The 20,508-nt window shown below is 39.9% G+C and overlaps 1 protein-coding gene and 1 long non-coding RNA gene across 5 annotated transcripts in view; both read left to right on the plus strand.

Annotated features, from left to right (window-relative positions):
- Nucleotides 1-20,508, plus strand: part of LOC309717428 (uncharacterized protein) — a 219,859-nt gene that overhangs the window by 135,397 nt on the left and 63,954 nt on the right. The gene's annotated exons all lie outside the window — the stretch shown is intronic.
- Nucleotides 2,157-4,675, plus strand: LOC309692274. 2 transcript variants are annotated; one of them, XR_014272272.1, is made up of 4 exons: nt 2,157-2,505; nt 3,290-3,361; nt 3,946-4,047; nt 4,221-4,675. It is a non-coding gene; the product is annotated as an uncharacterized lncRNA (long non-coding RNA). The 2 variants fall into 2 exon arrangements; XR_014272273.1 differs by lacking the exon at nt 2,157-2,505 and adding an exon at nt 2,853-3,169.

Here is a 20,508-nt window from a genome sequence, read left to right on the forward strand (position 1 = left end):
TTACAGTGTATAATATCTAACCCAGCAGAGGGAGCAGAAATGGAAACACCCTGCAGGTAAAATACGCCGCTTCCTATATACGGACCTGCTAGCTCTCCAGCCCCTCCCGCATCTTATCTCAAAATGGCAAAATCAAAGTTCAGTGGTAGGCATGCCCGCCGACACCGTGTTCAGACCTGTGAGCAGCAGCTGTCAGACTCTCATAAGTCAGTGTTGTTGTTTTTCTTCTTTTATTTTAGATGATTGGAGACACAGCAGTGCACGGTACCACCAGAGATGATGAAGGCTGCAGGCGAAGTGGGTCAAAGGTCAGTCAAACGGAGCAAAAATAAAGAAAACATGTTTTGAAGGAAACAAGCTGGCTGTGCTGTGCCACAGGCAGGAAAAGGGAGAAAAAATGGCAGCAAATGATGGCAATGTGAAAAAAGTCACCGATATGGTACCGCGTGGGAAATTATCTGCAGACAGACTGAAGCCGCACCCGGGACATTTTTCTGTCTACGCAAACATCTACATGCTGCATGAGAATTTTTGATCTGTAGGAAATCAGTGAACGTTTAAGTTTAACAGGCGTGACTGCACCGTGGTGAGAAAAGTATTTACTCTTTACTAAAGTAAAAGTCATAATCCTGCTTAGCAGTCCAAATAAAAATATGCTTAAAGCAGGGGCAATTCTAGGATCAGAGCTTTGGGGGTGCTGAGCACCCAGAGAGCTGCCCAGCCAGGCAACATAAACTTTACTCGTTACGATGAGACTTCTTCCCCATCTCTGTCAGTCCCTGCATCCTTAAATGTCTCCAGTTGTCCTGAGTTCTCTCTGACTGTCTCCTTGGTGCATTTAAACCCCTGTTCCTCCCTGTCCTCGTCATCTGTTGTCTTCGTCTCCGTTATCACTCATCATAATTTTACCATCTCTGTGCAAGTCTGCAAATTTCTTTATTAATTCATAAGATTCTTAAATTCATCAAGTCTCATCAAGTGCCTGGGTCCTCGTCACAAAACATGACATCACTGTTTTGTACATTTTAACACAGTTTAATCCCCACATTTGTGAAAGAAAAGCAAAACACTTTTTTGAAAAGTCGGTAACAAAACCATCAAATCTGTTAAAGTTTATTTAAATGCTGCAAAAGTAGAATAATTGGAATAAAAAAAAAATACATACCCTAACCTTAATTACTGGAGGGAAATGATGAATGATGCTCATAGTGAGTAATAAGTTAACTGAGTGAGTTTTTTGGACAGAGATTCCCTTTTAATGTGTGTGTAAAATATAATACAGATACATAAAAAATACACTCCAGAAATAGAAGAGTCTTGAAATGTACAGATGTACAAAATATTAATAAAAACAATTATAAAAACTTCCAGATTGTATGAGTAAAATTAGTTTTTTTTTCTTTGTCAGTTTAACAGTTTATGTTTTTCCTGTCACTGCTCCCTGTCTGTTTTCTTACCTGGTTCTTCCTGATCTTGTACTTTCTCCTCACATTCCCCTCTTTCCTCTCTCCCTCTTCGGACTGACAATCATACACAAATTGATTGTATTCAATTAGATGAAAAATTACATTAATATGAAAAAAAAATTACTATTAAGATCACTAACAAAAAGTCCTCTCTCAGTGTACTTTCAACCAAAAATGCAAATAACCAAACCACATGAACATCTAATAAAAGATATAAACATTGAAACACTGATCCAACATTATTCTTGGTTGACGGATCCTTTGATCTTTTTTTCTATCTTTCTATCTTTTTTTTTTTGGCTCCTTATTTGGAAAAAACTTCCTTATATCGATCATGAACCTGGCTGTCTCTTTGTACACACACACACACACACACACACACACACACACACACACACACACACACACACACACACACACACACACACACAATACACACACAAAAAATAACCAGCTTCTCTCATTCCACTTCAAACAGGACAGTGGTAACAACATCAGGCTATGGACAATTTTAAGTTTTAGATTTTAAATAGGCCAGGGGTCGGCAACCTTTCTGATGACGAGTGCCATCTAAAATTTCCTCAGAAGTCAATGTGCCAAATGATTGCATTAAAAAACACTATATTAACAGTTACACACTATATAGAACAACTTTATAGAATTATATTTGTTCGCAGATGTTGGCAGCTACACTGTAAAAACTGTGATTGGGGTTAATTAGAATCTAATAGGAGAGTAATAGTAATTATTACTCAGTAAAAACGTGTATGAGTAGTTTTAATCAAATCTAAGCAAAATTCAACAATTTTGAGATGTTCAGTTATTTAAATTTACACAGTTTTGTTTGGGGTAAATTCAGCAATGGTTTGTTGAGTAGATTTAAAAAAAATGTTTGAGTACTAAAAAAATTTAAGAAATCTAATAGATTTAACTGATGAAAGCATTTTCATTTTAATCATTGTACACTTCCGCCCATAATCCTTTGTGCCACGTGCAGGACACACGCGCTTCATGAGTGGACGTCTCCATTTTGTCAGAGGTAAGACTTCTTAATTTGTTCAAATATAAGACACGGTTTAAACAATAACGTATATCGGTTTTGAGTAAAGGTTTTAAAGAGTATGATACGTCGAAATTTTATTAATAATCATCACTGTAATGATAGTATCGTATTTTTACACAAATGGCAGTTAGTGGACTGCTAGCACAAGGTCACTTTCCAAGCCTTCACGACTGTGTTACTGAACAGCTTTAACTAACCACATGTTTTACCGTATTAAAAAATATCAACGGTATATTCCGATGAGTTTTAACGTCTTTCATCCACGTTTAAAAGTTCATGAAAAGGTTTTGCGGTCAGTTGTGAGTGATTTTGTCAGCCACAGTCAGTTTTTCGAACTCCAGTTTCCAATAATGTCGGCCGCTACTAAGTTTTAAAATTACACTTAGTAATCTTTCTGGGTCACAAAATAAACTTTTAACATATTTTCAGGCGCGAAAGTAGCTGTGTAAACATCAAATATCTGCTCTGTTTATCAAGATATCGCATGTTTGCAAAAGTGCTTCGACGTTTTCGGAGCATCTGCTACCCACCAGCTTGATAGCAAGCCGGGAGCTCGAGGGTCACTGAAGCCGCTGAGAACGGCACAACTCCCGGCACATCATTTTCAGATCACCGCGGGGTTTCGCTACTCAGTTTAAACGTAATGTATAAGTCACTTAGACAACCTAAAAATGTTATTGTTTGGTTTTTTTCAGTGTTTTATTTGTTCGTGAGTAAATCGGTTTGGCTGAGATTAATGATAATGTTGCTTTCCTTTCAGGTAATGGAAGATCCCTCAACTTAAATTCACCTGATCAGCATGGGATTGAAGTTGCAGGCTATCATAGCCAAGGTATTTTCCACTGACATTTCAGCTTGGAATTTTATTTAAAGAATTTTTTTGTCAAATTTCATTTGCATGGTGCACAGCTCCACTAATTTGTTTGCATGTTTTTGTCAGTGCAAGAGGACGCCAGGACGTCACTGATATAATTAACAACACAATTATGGGTTTCATGTTTTAATTGTATTTTAAATACATGTCTATTCTTAGTAAAAAAAAAAACAAACAAAAAACAAACAAAAAAACACAAGTACAGGTATTGCTGGGTTTTTGTTTTGTCCCAAGAAGGAAAAACCCTTTCTGACGAACATAAACTAAATTAGATAAAAAAAAACTAAATGACTAAATTAATGTAATTTACTAAAACGACACATTTAAAGATTGAACCTGTCAAGCATGTTGACAATACCTTTGTGTTGACTGTCAGCACCCAGGCATGTGCATTAACATCAGCTAATTATCGCACATAATGCTCCATGTGATGATAATTTGATATTTAACAGTTTTTTTTAATACTGCCAATTCTCACAGTTTTGTCTTAATAAATGGTCACTTATCTGATGGTAATTTTTGGAATTCTTGCTCATTTTCAGTCACCAAGCAATCCTAGCAATAACATAACCAGAAATCTGGTTATTCAGTGCTTGATGGTGTACCTTGGGGAGTCCATTGATCAACTGATCAAAGAGTACAGTGTAAGTGTTGAAGTAGAAACATTATTCTGTTTTTGTTATTCATATGTGTTTGTCAAGTTTCAAATAATTTGAGGCATTATCATGTTTTATTTGTCATTCAGCTACAGGATGTGTCCAGGAAATATTTCATGTGTGCAACTACAGTCAGAAAACCCATGTGTTTGTTGTTTCAGGATGCTGATGAGGATGGTGTGTCACAAGATCTTTCTGAACAGAGGATGAAAATCTACAAAATCAAGGCTGTTGGATCTGAGGAGGATGACATTGGCATTGTGCTGGAGGGTGTGAGAGTTATGCCTGCTCTGGGCAATTTTCCAAGAGCATGCGCAATGCTGGTTGGATTGACATATGCAGTCGATCTTGCCTATCCCAAAGAGCTAAAATACACCTTGGAAGTATTCCAGAAACTTTTCCTTGAACTGGATTGTGCTAAGCTCTCACCAAAAGTGAACAGCCTCAAGAACAAGTTATTGGCTTAAACGAGGACTCTGAAAGAATGAAAGGGAAGTAAGCTCACTGAAAACCTTTGGTTTGTCTTTGTTAGATGCAGCTATCTTTTCAGTTTTTAAGTTAATTTCATCTTATTCATATCTTACCCAAATGACCTGCAATGTGTCAGGCTGTATTTGTGCTCTTCATTTCAATTTTGTTTTTTATTACCTACAAGTTTCTTAGGAATATTCTGTTTGAAAGGCAGCAAATTGGAGGAATCACTAGTGAAGCTTTTCTTTGTTTATAGTGTATGTTACTATAAAACATTGGTTTAAAACAACTTTAAAATTTAACAGAAGTGCAGTCCTGTAGCTGTAGAAATGTTACTTCCTCTTACATGTGTCTTAGATTTTCTCAGGTTAAACATCCAAATTGGGATAAAAGGTTGATTTACATTATTGATATTCCATGTACATGAGTGAAAAACCTTTGTTCTACAGTTATATTGAGTGATTCAATTTAACAAAAGATTGACAAACTAAAGTTTTTGTTTGTCAATCATAAATAAGTAACAGAGATAAAGGAAACGGTAAAGGATATTCAAATTTCAGGTTCATGTTGATATTACAGTCTAAAGATTAATTTCTTTTTTACAAAACTGGTTTACATTCATGCTTTATGTTGCTGTTGCTCTGTACACAAAGCTGTGTGATAAACTGTTTATGACACTAAAACAAATTTACAGCAGAGGAATGTATTTAGGAGATCAGGAGATTGTTGATGAGAATTCATTGTATACGAGCAGAAAAATGTTATATTATAAATTACTGTGTTTTATTTTCCACAATAAAACAAATTACTGTTTTGATGTTTTCTTTGTGAAATTGATTCATTTTACTCAGAAAATAAGTAAAATTGATTTCATTTTCTCTTATTATTCAGTCATTATTTTTAAGGTTTATTTGGAAAATTACTGAATCCAATTTGAGTTTTACTGAAAAAACAAGAAGATTTCATTTCTTTGTAATGGATATTTTAGGAAGTTTTTACTAAACCTTTGCCAGATAGTTAGTAAATTCAAAGTAATTTTTCTCAGAGACTTATTTCATATCAATTATTTTTTTTGGTAAAGTTGGACAATTTCAACCTTCAGTTTGAGATTTTGACCCTAAATCCAACACATATTTACAGTTTAATTCTATTAATATCTACTTTTGTTTTCTATTTGAATTTAATTAACATTTTCTCTACATTTTACATAAATCTTTTGAAATTAAAATCTACTTAATTATTTCAAGTGTCACTTTGTTGCCATAACTTTTTTAAGTAACCTCTAGTCACAGTTTTTACAGTGTATCAGCGAATAGTAATCAGCTATTTTGAAACAAAAAAAGACTTTTTATCTATAACAAGAAATAAATAACAGCAAATTAATTGTACAACAGAAAATGCAAATGCTATTTATGGTCTCCTCACAACAATGATAAGAAAAATAAACTGGGCCGATATCGCATGTTTGTTAATACAGAGATACACATGTTAATGTGATCTCTGGTCTCCCACTCAGAGACACAGGTCTCCAAGTGTCCAGCGTTCAGACGGCTACCTGAGGACACTCTTCGTGTGAGAGAAAATTCAAAAGGGTTGCTAGCTAAGATACCATCATTAAGAAGCGGCACAACTAATGTGTCTATGCAAGCTAATTTGTGAAGTGCATCGCTGGCCTGGCCATTCATTTATAATGCACCTTCTCAGATTAATTCACTGCGTGTCGTGCCATCAGTTAACACTTCGCATGCCAGCTGTATAATAGGCTACATAAATTTCAATGGGAGCAACACGACGGTCAAATGTCGCTGATTTTACCACAGAGTAGGACGGATTGCAGGGTAGCAAACATCATCAGAAAACACGTTTTCAACACTGCAGGTTACCCGGGTGTAAAACATTGTCTGTGTTGGAAACTCTCGCAAAAGAATTGATCGCTGCTCGATCCCAAACCTGATTTGTTTTATACGCGTTTGAAAATGTGTGGACTTCTTGTTAGCTAGGCATAATTGCCTTGCTGTTGTTACCTGATGTTCAGGTCGATATCAGTCCTGTTGAGGTGTTTATATCGGTGCATGTTTTCTTTGATCTGACTGGTAAAGTTGCCCTTCCATGTTGTAAACTAAACACACAAACTAATAAAACTAATAAAAACATGTTTAGTGTGAGTTTTAACACTTTTAACACTAAAATAATAACAATTTTCATTTTGACTATTTTTTACAGTTAATGAAAAATTGCACAAACTTATTTTTTGTGATGAATTTTGCAAATAATGCATTTTTGCAAATAATGCATTTTATTAGACATTTTCTAATAAAAGCCTGGAGAACTATTCCTGAAGATACTTCCAGAAATCACAGAATGCTGCTCAGAGAGTTTGAACTGAGCTGAGAATAAAGGTGGTCACACCAAATAAAATGTAATTTTATTAAAATCACGTTAAAGAATCAGGTTTGACATGTTACATGAGCGGTAAGTGCAAAACCTCAGATTTTTGGTATTTGACTCCTTTAAGAGTTCCAGTGTTCATATTATTAACCACAGTGCCAAACAACAACCGGAAACTTCACCAGTTTGTGGGAGACTGTTAGAGTTACAGGTGGAGGCAGAACGCTAGAAGAAAATGAGAGAGAAAGGTCCTCCTCTGATCTATCCCTTCATTACGTGCCTGCAGCAGCAGATTTCCCTTCAGGAATCCTCCTGCTCGGACGCGCCGAGTGTCTCGGAGCTTTAATGACAGTATTTATCAGCAGCTGCCTTCCCGTGTCTCACAATTGCTCCTCAGCGTCTCCTCCAGTTAACTTCTGCAACTTGTAACAATGAAAGTGTGTCAGTTTATCATTGCAGCTTCTTCGCTGCGATTCTCAAATTAACAGGACACACACACACGTCGGGTATTCATATCTTGTGGGCACATCTAATTGACATAATGCTTTCCCTAGCCCCTTACCCTAACCCTAATGTTACCCAGTTGTAACCCTGTCACTAAAACCTCTCAAAAATGCCTTCAAACTTGTGAGACCAGGATTTTGGTCCACACAAGTATAGTAAACTTACAACTTTTCTCCCCACAAAGATATGAATACACACTCATACTCACACCTACCAGGCCATCTAACTCTGAGGCCAGAGGCTCGGCGGCTCACAGGACGTTGTGGATGTTAGACAATGGCGGTGGAGCCATCAGAGATATCTGAAGTGTCTTTTTTCTTAGTTGCACTTGTTTATTAATGTACTCCGCACTGGCTGTTTAGAGCGACTGGTTGTAGCTTTTCCTCTGACTGAGCTCACACACAGTATATGAACTCCGTAAATGCTCTCTGCCCCGCTGAACTGCCCAGCACACCAAAAAAACAAAACAACTGGAGGCTTAACAGCTCCTCTAGGCCCTGAAAGCTCCTGCTTATGTTCAGTATTTGGGGTCAGTGAGGAGGCCTCAACAGCTGGAGCACAGACTCCTGTTTGGACTTGCCAGCAGTTTCATTTCTGATCCTCAGGCATGTTTGAGGAGTTTCAGCCACGTTCAGGCAGCCTGATTGAATGCATTAAGAAAACTAGAGAATTTAAATTTCTCTTTCCTCGCCTCTGCCTTTTGGTGTCTCTTTCAGCTCTGAGTTCTCATCTTATCAAGCTTTCAGAGAGTGTAAGACATCCATCTGCTTCACATTCACATAACTTTCTTTCTTTCTTTCTTCTCTTTTTGCAGCACTGGCTCTCTTTCGTACCTGAGTCCCGTCACAAAGGCCGGTCGGCGCAGAGCCATCTCCCTGCCTGTTAGTTCATTTAGCTCCGGTCATGTTTTTAATCCTCCTTTATAAAAGCCCTGTGAAAGCGCTGTGAACAGGCAGCGGTGGAAGTGAAAGGCTCACATACTCCGCCAGTCATTTCAATGCACCCACATATTAAGGAGCGAGCGCGAATAACGAGCAGGAGCCGATGAAGTGGATCCTCTTGTGCTCTTCTTTTCACAGTAAACACAAACTGACTGAATTCACCTCAATGACTCATTTTCAAAGTTCAGTTGAAGGTTAGCGAGACTTTAAACTTCTATGAAGGACCTGCTGCTGATGTTCAAAGTGACTGATATTAGATTTTACTCAAAGAAACTCGACTGTGTAAAGTTCACACTGAATGTTTGGAGGTAAATCCTTTTGGCTGCGGACAAAAGATCACTTAACTGGAAGTCTTTCTAAAATATCTGCGTTTGATTTCAGATTCATCGTGTTGCTTTTGAAGCCAGAATATTAAAGTATATATATTTGCTTTTCTGTTCAGTTTTAGTCAATTAATTCATTTGCTTCATCTGAAGCTAACCTTCTAATCCTCGCTTTGATGCTTTGGGTTTGCGCAGGTGATTTGGGGCAAAGAATGAGACAGAATTACTGACTTAAATACAATGAATAATGGCTGAAACATGGAATAAACTAGTTACCTTCAACTGTTTCATCTAAAAACAAGTTGTGCACAAATTTGATTTCATAAAAGTCCAAAGTGCGAAACAAAAAAAAACATCCAGAACATCTGTGAGGTGCACAGAGAACATTGGCTCTGGTCCACAGTTTAGTAGATAAAAGACATGTTCTGTTTCTGTGCAAGGCCACAGAGGATTTTAAATCAGACAATCACAACGTGTTGCATTAACTGACACTTTTATGCCAACTGTGACAGCATTTCATGTAAGGAGAACTTCTGAGAAGCCACCAATCACACATGGTGGTAGGTTCCTCTGTGTGATGCACATTCATCTGCTGTAGTTTATTAAATAAAATAGAATAGAAAAGAATAGAATTCAACTGCACATGTCACAAGTACAAGGCAACGAAATGCAATCTGCATCCATCCAGAAGTGCTTTAGCAATAATATAGATATATTACAGAAACTATGATAGATCCCATTGTACTGATGCTCACAGCTGGTAAACCATTTAATCTTTAGATCGTGAACCTTACAGTTTGTGTAACATTAACTTGGTTGCTGTTTTTAGCAGAGCTTATATGTGTTTTTCATACCTTGAAGTTGCACTTATAAAGTTATGACACGTCAAAAATGCTGGAAAAAGGAGTAAAAAACGCAAAAACGGGGGGTCTGGTGGGAGCTTTTTTAGATTTGGGTGAATTTGTATGTCAAACACAAGGCCCGAGGGCCAGAATCGGTCCGTCACAGACTCCAATCCGGCCCAGTGGAAGGCTTTGGAAAATGTGAAGGAGTGCATACTTTTAGCTGTATTTTGATAAGCTTTAAAAGTTTTCCTATTAAAAAAAGACAACAACTATATTCTTTCATACTACACCAAAGTACTTTAGTAGTCTTTAAGTGTCTTTACACTATCAGAGAGTTTCTGTGGTCCAGCCCACGATGTAAAATGAGTTTTATATCCCTGCAATAAAGCATTAAACAAGATGACAGAACATGTGTCATGGCGGTCGTTGACCTGTGAACAAAACGCAGCCATACTGATGGGTTCTTTAACATGTTAGCTCAGAGCTGATGCTGATTAAAAGCTCGTTGGGTGAGTCCACAGTTTTGACAATGTAGGGGTGTTTTGCAGGTTGCCATAACTAACTGATTGATCCTGAAACAGAAGAGAAGCTGTGTTTTCGACTGGCGACAGTCTAACCAATGAGAATTTAATAACCAAAAATTTGTTGTGCTAACCGTTGAGTGTGCACAGGCGTTTTTTAATCACAGCAGCTTTAATCTGTGGGAGGTATCCCGTACTTCTCACTATGAAGTGTTTGCATGCATAAAAGAGGGGACTGGGGACATGGTAAGCATGTAAATTTACTAATTAAACATACATCACGTCACACAGATAGCCAGTGGACGGTAAAATGATCATATTTCATGCATCTCTGCTGACACGGTGCATTGTGAGTCTATTGAAATTCAGCGAGGAGGAGAAACAGTGAACCGCGCTGATGCCGCACTGACCCATTTATGTATTAATGTGTTTGTTTCCCCACCATCGTGGTCACCAATGAAGATTAATGACACAAAAGCAGAGAAAAAAATAAGAAGTCACAGAGGCGGGCTCCATCATTACAGCGTGTTAAACACAGTCAGGGAGAACGAGGATGGAGATAATGGTTGGGAGCTGCCTCTGGAGACCAGCACAGAGAGATGGGAATAATCCAGGGAATAAACACTGTAAATAGAACTTAAAGTAAAACAGAGAGAAATTTCAGAGCTCTGATCCAGCGCCATGATCTTATCTTCAAATGTCTGTTAGAAGTGTGGATTTATTAACCAAATTCTTCTCATTTCTGATTATGTCAAACTTACAGCTGCTGAACTTGAAGATGTAAATGTATGAAATAAGATTAGAGGCCCTGGTGTGTCAATTTACATTACTTCAGACACTTTCCTCTGCCCCGAGTGAATTCACTGACCAGTACTTTTGTGTTACTGTGTATTAAATATGCCATTGACAGATGTAGTTTGACAAACTAAACTTCTCAAAATCAAAGTCACCGAACAGAGCAGCTAATGTTGTGGACCTATATCCTATTTCCTGTCACGTACTTCCTGTTTCAGTGACAGATGCTCACATTAAACATGGCCAGCGTTTCTGATATTGAGCTCAGTGTATGTCCAGTGGACCTGTGAGCCAACAACTCAGGCTTTAGACTGCTCTAAACACTCTGTTTATCACAGAGAAGCCCCTCCATCTGTTTACTACTCACTGTATGAGGGGCCAACCAATGAAGTGAAGTTGCCGTAAAGGGGGAGGAGCTAGAGCACCTTGCAGCAGGACCCAGTAATAGGTGAATTGACCGTATTGTCTTGAATTGTGAATCATGAATCATTTTAAATTGCTAACATACTGAAGTGTTTTCCTTCCTGGTGAATATAGCTTGCAGACATGCTGCGGTCCACACTGCACAGAAAGAGTTTTCTATATTTGTTGAAACATTTATAAATGTTTGTGCTTGCTCAGTTTCTGTAGAGCTAGCCAGGTCCGTCAGCTTGATGCTGAAGTACCACCCGAACAACTTTATTGACATTTGCAATACATGAACGCATCACAACAATGACCAGGAAAAGTTATTTGTGTCACGGTCCCCGTGTCTCTCTGGTTGGCCCACGCTGGCTACAGGTTTTGTTGTTGTTGGTTTTGGTTTTTTGTCTCTCCTCCTCCTCTCCGCCTGGGTGGAGCTCATTACGGGCTGTCACTCTTGGCCCACGCACCCGTGTGATGGTGTCCACCTGCGGCTGATCTGGCTGATTTCCTCAGCTGCTATTTAAGGCAGTGGCACAGAGCAGCTCACCGCTGGAACGTCGAACCACCTGAATTCTGGACCGAATCACCGGACCTGTCCAAGTGGGCCAGTGTGTGGAGTGTTGGAGCGAGTGCAGCTGAAGAGGAGTGCGTGTGTGCGGAGGAGCGGTGGCGGTGACTGAGTGGAAGAGGAAGCGTGTGTGTGGATTCCCCCCCCCCCTTCTCTCCCTGGAGCCCTGGACCCCCTCCCAACTCACTGTACATATATTTTGCACTAAGGTGATCCCTATTGTAAATAAATCCCCTTTTTGTTTCCTTGAAAGAACTGTCTGCGCGTGGGTCCGTTCAGTAGCCATGACAATTTGTTGAGAGGATAACCAGGCCATGGGATGAAATCCACAGATACATGTGTATGTAAAGAGGGATGTTTATGAGTTCATTTTGAAAGATTTCTCTGTCCACATGAAAACAATAAAAAATCAATAAAAAAAATCAATAAAAAACTACTGTCAAGAGCATCCCAAAGCTACAAGTGGTGCAAAGAAATGCTGGCCAGTCAAAAGCCCACAAACAGACACGGCACAAAGTCTGACGTCAAAAAAAGAGACACTCACCTTGGATCCCGCAAAAGAAAAATCTTTGTTTTATTTGTTCACATGTGTTGCATTATATTTCTTCATGTCAATATACGGGCAAGTATGGGTGACGTGAGCTGCAAGTGGACCTCAGGCCGAGAGTTTAAGATTTTATTGCCCATTAACTGTTCTGGATTCCTCTGGTTCACGTTGCTTTATTCAGACCATTCTTTAACAGTATATTTATTCACTTAGTGTCGTAATCAGTGTAGTGTTGCAGTTTTATTGATCAGACACACACCCTGAGATCACCTGCGCTTCACTGACTGTGCAGTGTTTCCTAGCAGACGTTTTCTGCTCGCTCACAGGCAGAAGAATCACAGAAAAGGTCAGGAGTGTGACGATTGGCAGCTGGTATTTGCGCCGCAGTCAGCCTCCATCCCGTCCATGCCGGACTGCCGTGTTACGGCGAGCCGCGGCCGTGACAAGAACAAGTGCGGACTGCTGTACGGAGCTTTCTGCTGCCTGACAGACGATGAGGAGGGTTTCGAGGTATCGTGTCATTTTACGTGAAACATTTCCTAGTCGGCTCAGTAGAAGTTTGAATCCGATACCAGACAGAACAGGGAGAAGAATTTCATCTGCTTACAGATTGTCTAATGATTAGAGACCATCAGATTGACTCTTTCTGTGTCATCCATCGATATGAACCACACTGAACTACATCAGCGTGGATTAAACTGACTGATACTCCCTCGAATATTTTTAACGAGCCATGTGAGAGAGGGCTTGTAAGACTATACATTATTGAAAAATATATCAGCCCATCTTAGATAACATCGTATAACAATTAGTGCTGTCAAAATTAACACGTTAACGCAGATTAAGCCGTCATCATGATTAATGCGATAAAAAAAAAGTAACGCTATTAACGCATCTGGAGTGCAGAATGACTCAAAATGTTTCTGTCAACGCATTTCGGGCAGTTTTTCCAAGTAGAGTTACCTTCACAAATGCGCAAATGGGCAGTTGATCTGGTAGTGACGGGCAGCTGAACCAATCATCTCAATATGGAAGATGATAAACACACATTGGCCCTCTCGATGGGAAATTTGAGTATTAAAAAAATAACAAGACGGAACAGTGGACTGACATAAAGTATTAAGCGCATTGTGCAAGAAGGAATATTCTTTTCACCGAAGCACCTCCAGCTTAAAATATCATATTGACGGGAAGCATACATTAGTTGTGGATGCTGCTATCTATTGACAGCGCTAATAGCAATATTTCCAGAGTCATCACACGTAACACAGGCCAGAAGTCACTGCATTACAAGACATTCTCACTTTTATTAGTAAACCTTTGAACATCATTAAATATCACTAAAGAAAGAAAACCAGCTGAGCTAATGTCCGCTTAGCTCAGCTGGTCTTGCTGACTAGCATAGAACATTTCCTATAGAAGCTAGACTGCTCTCTAATCTTGTCTCTGTCTGAATCCTGTGTGAAGTCACACAGGTGTTTGTTTTTTTTTCTTCTGTGGAGCTTGTGTTGGAGTCTGTGTCGCTGGTAACTGGTTCTAAGCTAATGTAAGTTGCCGTATTTTCCACACTATAAGACGCACTTAAAATCCTTTAATTTTCTCAACAATGTGCGCCTTATAATCCGGTGCGCCTTATGTATGAATTCTGGTTCTGCTTACTGACCTCGAACCGATTTTATGTAGTACACAGCGCTCAAAAATCTGTCAAAAAATGTTGGAGTATGACTTTGGTAAGCTACGAAGCCACACCGCTTGATGGATTGTAGGAGCATTACGGCTGCTGTAGTCAGGAGCCTCATGGAGTAATCTGGGTCCAAAACTCTGTCCACTTCAGGTTCCAAAATCAAACGAACACTTCGGCGTCACTGAGAGCTAAAAACTGTGTAAATTCTTTCATCTTTAATAAAGTGATCAGTGTTGCTATCACTTCCAACATAAATAAAAACAGAAAACTAAACAGCAGTGACGTTTGTAGGGTTACTGAAGTTGGGCTAGCTGGTATATAATGATGTGCTACGTGATCGCTTGTGACACAGCTATGTTAGCATAACATAAACACAGTGAAGCTGGAGGACGAACGCTAACTTTTTTCCACTCGAAGTTAACGTGAGGGTTCCTGATTGTTAGGGACAAATGCAATCGCATGGCAGGATGCAGTAAACTGACCAAACTTCAGTCAGGAGAACAACTGAGATAATCCATCCACAATACGAGGTTAGTCATTAATATACTGCAACAACATGGGAATAGAGCAGCTGCCAGAGAATTCAACATTAATGAATCAATGGTACGGAAGTGGAGGAAGCAAGAAGAATGAGATGAGTAAAGTTTGACTTATCTGACTGTTTTGTTTCACTTAATGCGCCTTATAATCTGGTGCGCCTTATGGTCCGAAAAATACGGTAGTGTTGCTCACTGTTGAGTTGCCCTTTGGATGGATTCAAAGGTCTGCACACAGGCATCAACTACATAGGATCTAAAAATCTGACAGAAGTAGGTAATCCAGTATCTGTAGCTGGAATTTGTCTGACAGAAAAAGTGCAGGGTTACATTTTAATTTATCTAAATGGGAAGATAGTGTTTTAAATCATATCCATTTTTACTGACTCTGTCCTCAGGCCAGTTTTAAGGGATAACACATAAAACTAATGGTCTTATTAAAAATGTTTCTAAATTCACTGCTGATGGACCACCTTTGCCAAAAAATAACCCCAGCAACATCCGGTGCAGTGTCCTTATTTAATCAAACTACCCTAACAGTTTCCTTGCTAAGCTAGGCTAATCACTTCCTGGATCTGATCTGTTATCCACCTTCTCATCAGCAGAAGGAGGAAAAGACTCTTCACAAAGGAAACTTGCCAGCATCCTCTGCCAGCATGTTCCCTGAGGACATCCTGCGCACCCCGTGACATTTCCTGTCTCTTTCCTCCTGCTTTTCTTCCTTGGATCCTGCTTTTTCTCTTGGTAACCCTCGAGGCTGCTCTCTACCCTCAAAAATGTCATCTTGGCTGAGTGTATGGCCGATTCAGGTCTCCGAGGGATGTGAGAGAGTCGCCATTCGCCTCCAGTGTCACATTAAGAGACCGCACGCTCTCATTTTGACATATTTTACTCTCCATATCAGGAAAAGTGCAGGTGTAGCTGATACCAGTATAAATGGTTGCATGCCATTTAGGTGAGCTGTTTAAGGCTCCTCGCTGAATGGCGTGGATTAATGCAGCGCTAAATGGAACTCGGCCATCTTTACGGTTATTCTGCACTTTTCCTGCTGTGACGAGTCCAAACATCTGCTTTGAAAAAGGTCTCTGCGCTGTGAAGCTCAATCAACACACCCACTGACTCTGAAGAGGCAGTGAGGCGGAGGTGGAGGCAGTGTGGGGAGGGCGGGGCGACGCCCGCGGGGGTCAGTGTATAAAGAGCGAGCCAAATGGAAAGCGGCATGGCAGCCAGCGTCTGGCCTTTTAACATCAGTATATCCTCCCGGTAAATAAAAAGAGACAATTGTTTGGTCACACACACACACACACACACACACAGAGGGAGGGTGTGTATTAAACGGTTATTTGCTGTGCCTGCCTGAGCCAATAGGATTCAACCAGCCGTAGAGGTGTGGACACACAGCAAGGCTACGTCCACGATTAGACTGATAGCTCAGAGCTGAGCCCAGGGATTACCTGAAACTCACCGTGTGTGTGTGTGTGTGTGTGTGTGTGTCGTTTCTCAGATACGACACAGTTTCTTTAAGACAAATTAGGCCAGAATGCAGAGGCGGTCCACTCTTAATGCCTCCAAAGGAATAAAAAGCTAAGTAGCATCCAGACACTCACAATCAAATTCAGTGATTGAGTGATCATCAGTCAGCGCGAGCACTTCTATGAAAGCAGACGTGTTTCAGTTTGCTGGTCTGGAGCTTTCAGGTGTGTGTTAACAGAATGCTGAGGACGAAAGCCGTCAGCGACTGCAGTGCTCATCAATCGAGGAAGGGTGGTGAGGGAATTTCCAAACAATCATCATCATCAATCATCAACGAGTCCATCATTCACAAGTGCCAAACATTCAAAACAGTCTTCCCAGGAGTTGATGTCCCAGCAAATTCAACCCAAGCTCAGACTGAGCAACACAGAGAAACTACCCCCCCCCCCCAAGAGCTCCATTGTTTCTTCAGCTAGCGTGTGAAAGGTTAGAGTTCATGCCAGGTATGGCACATGGAACAGGTATGGTCTGTTTGGAAGCAGGAGAAAGCCTCTTCTCTCCAAAAAAAGAACATGGCAGCACGACTTAGGTCGGCAATCTGCATCACAACAAACCAAGACTTCTGGAACATGTTCATGCACGTAGCATTTTCAGTGGGACAAACATTTTGTCACTCATCCAAAAGACTTTAGGTTTAACCAACCTTATAAACAGTACAGCTGCACAATGACTGAAACTAGCACCCGTCGCTGGTCGGGGAAACCTGCAGTCAGCCGAGACTGAAGGATGACTTTTGGATGAGTGACAAAATGTTTCACCCACTGAAAACGCTATGTCCAGATGAAGAGAATCATTTTTGGGGGGGGAAGGGGTTCCTTACTTGGATGATTGAGCATGCATCAAGACGTCCTTTGGACAAATGTCACCAAAAATGGAGGTGCTTGTCCATAAAGCACAAACGCCTCTGACCAGCTATCAACACGATGGTGGAGGGATGATGATTTGAACTTATTTTGCAGCCGCAAGAAAAGAATCAAGGACCTTCGGAGAGCTGTGCATAAACGAACAACTCAATGAACTGAAATGATGCTGTAAAGAAGAGTGGGCCAAGATTCCTCCACAGTGACGTGAGCGAGAGATAAAGTCACACACGAGTTCTTCACAGGACCATCTCAGGGATGCATCCATGCGCCCATGCGGTCGATGGATCAACGCAATGCCAGTGAGTTTGAGAGGTTTGATCTGGTTTCAATATGCACAAAACCCAATGAATGATGTTGCGTTATATAAAATGTATCTATGGATAAAAAACAGATTACATTTACATTTTTAACCCAGTCTTCTGTGATCTGATGAGTCAGAGATTTCAGTCACAGATAATAATAATAATAATAGTATTAATAATAACTATTATTTAATTTAAGTTGGTTCTACAGGCAGAAATGGGCTCCCTCTTTGGTGCCTGACAAACATCTGCTGGAAGAAAAGGTTTAAACTGAACATGAACACTGGAAACTGAAAAATTGAGATCATTAAGGTACGTTTCCAAATGTTGTGATGTGCTTTGACTTTAATTAGACTCCAGAGCTTCCACTCTCAATTAAAGGAATGAATTTTGTGATTTTCACACATTTTAAGGAGAAATCTCCACACGAGGCTGAAAGGAAATAACAGCAAAAGTCACTTTATGAGTTCAGTGTAAACTGCGGGTGAGCTTAATGAAAGGAACGTGTTCAAATGCAGATTTGTTATTTTTTTATTTGAACTATTCACACCATTCAAACGAACTTAATTAAAAACAAACCGGCTGTGGTTCAATGTTTTAACAGAATAAATATTTCAGAAATGGAGAAGAAGGAATTCATCCTCTGTGATGCCTTGACTCAAACTCAGTGTCACCTTTTTTTTCTCCTTTCACCAGTTTTATCTTGTTAACAGGAAAAACTCCCACAGAGACACAGCGGAGGATTCACAGTTTTAAAAAACAAAGTTTGGAGCTGAAAGGACTGTGAGAAACAGATTATTTAGACTGAAAGTGCTGAAGGTCGCCTCTGTGCACAGACATGCTTGTTTCTGCAAACTGAAGCTCAGTCTGCTCGCTGTTGCTTCCACTCTGGGTCTCGAATTTATAAAAACAGGAAAGATGCTCGCCAGTAAGCGAGCGAACGGGTTCTGAATGATGACTTCTTTTTTCAGTTCCTTTTTTATTTTACCAGGATTTTGCCAGACACCAAGAAGGTTGGTACAGTTGGCCATTTTCAGATCTTCAGAAAAACATACAGTGGGGCAAAAAAGTATTTAGTCAGCCACCGAATGTGCAAGTTCCCCCACCTAAAATGATGACAGAGGTCAGTAATTTGCACCAGAGGTACACTTCAACTGTGAGAGACAGAATGTGAAAAAAAAATCCATGAATTCACATGGTAGGATTTGTAAAGAATTTATTCGTAAATCAGGGTGGAAAATAAGTATTTGGTCAACACACTTAATGGAAGCGGCCTGGGTTCAAATTTGGACCCCGATCTATTCTTCCAAAGACAGTAGTGTGGCCACAACACTGTCCAGCTACCCACATCTACACTTGAGGTTATTTGGATGTTAGGGTGCACTAACCAGCAGGTATCTGTATCTGTGATGTTCTCAGTTTACACAGTAGAATGCTGCTTGCTAACCAAGTTTGCTAATAACAAATATCCATCCATGCAACCATCCAAACCTTTCCACCACTGGGGTCCACCAGCGGATTTGCAGGTTGCCACTGCAACAAAAGACCAAATTATGAAATAAAAGATTAAAGCTATGAGATAAAAGCGCATTAAAAGGTGGCGACAGTGACCGCAGTGAGTGGGAGGAGGATGAACAGAGATGTAATAAAGTGCAGAACAGAACAGTGTGGCAGGAGACAAACTCTCAGCGATCCCAGTGATTTTAAAAGGTGAGCTGATCAGCAAACTTTAATAATCCACCGGAATCAAAGTGCATCTTATTATTATCTGCAAAAGTGCCATCTTTAAAGAATTACAAACATAACTGTAGAAAACACGCTGAATAGAAACAAGCCCACATCTTTCAGCTTCTCAGGGCTGAATCACGTATACACATAAAACAAACATTTACACCCAAAGGTTCAGCGAGTGCAGATGCTGCAACAAAAGCAGTGGATAAACATATTTTGATAAACACCTTCAGATAAAAAGAAGCATAATATTTGAAAAGAACAGACAGTCTTCAAAGTATTTTTCATCAGACTCCTCCATGTGAAAAACCTGCCTACACACAAAAATAAGGACATCAAGGACAGAAAGAAAGCTCATCACCATCACACCAGTGATATACTGCTGCCAAACGAATGGTGATGGTATCTAAAGAGAAAATGTGGGTCTGTGTAGAGCCAGAGGAGAAAAAAAATCAAATTCAAAGCAGTTTTATTGCACATTGCAGAAGTTAACTGCAGTTCTTCAAACATCCACCAGAGGCTCCAGCGAGCCAGTCTGTAGAGTCGTATTAACATCTTCAGCTGCTTTCAGGGCACTTTTTCTACCCCATCCCCAGGGTGGGTAAGCCCAGAGGCTCTTCACTGACGCAGCCTTCATCCACCTTCCCATCATCATCCTCATCATCCCCGCTGAGGTCTTGTACCTCGACCTCACCAGCAGGATGGCATTTCCCTTAGGATTTGAGGACCACGCAAGCTTTCTTCAGCAAATAGCAGCAAATTGAAGGACCTCAGGATAAAAAGGGTAAAATAGAAAAATGTCTGATTTTTCTGCTGACCTTCAAATTAATAGTTCACAGGGTGATTAAAGCTCTCTGTCCTTTTTAAGCAAACAGGAACAGAACAGAATAGAAAAATCCTTTAAAAGGCAGCAGCTCAAAAACTGATAAATTACTTATAATGTGTGATGGTGTTTTGTGCGTGTGCTACGTGTGTGTGGTGTGTTTATGCTTGTAAGTGTAAAAAGCCTCTCAAACTTTTAAAAGCCCTGACAATAAATTGGCAATGTGATATAATAATTTCCACAGCACTCTGATGGAGTGTGTGGGCAAGGACTCCAGTTTGGCTTCAGAGAAAAGCTGCTTGAAGGTCACTGCACAGAGCTGAAGATATGGAGGACTAAAACTGCTGGAATTTTAAAAAGTATAAAAATTATATTTAATGCATCTCAGTCTCGAAAAAAACAGCAAGCTAAATGCAACCTTAAAAAAACAATTATTTAAATGATATGTTTTACATGTTTTTAGTTGTTTAACATTTGTATTCAGTGTTTAAAGGGATGGTTTCTTTGGTTAAATATAGATTTCAGACTTTCTTTCTTCTTCTTTTTTTAGCCTGCCCCGTTTGGATCTTCAGTCATCAGAATTGTTGTCTGAAGGCCAAAAAAGATGCCAAGCGGATTTACTCATGGCCTTGCCATATCGGTCCATTTGATTGACCTTTATTATAATTA

Source organism: Aulonocara stuartgranti (genome assembly GCF_965226115.1).
Source record: "Aulonocara stuartgranti genome assembly, chromosome: 2".
Lineage (NCBI taxonomy): Eukaryota > Metazoa > Chordata > Actinopteri > Cichliformes > Cichlidae > Aulonocara > Aulonocara stuartgranti.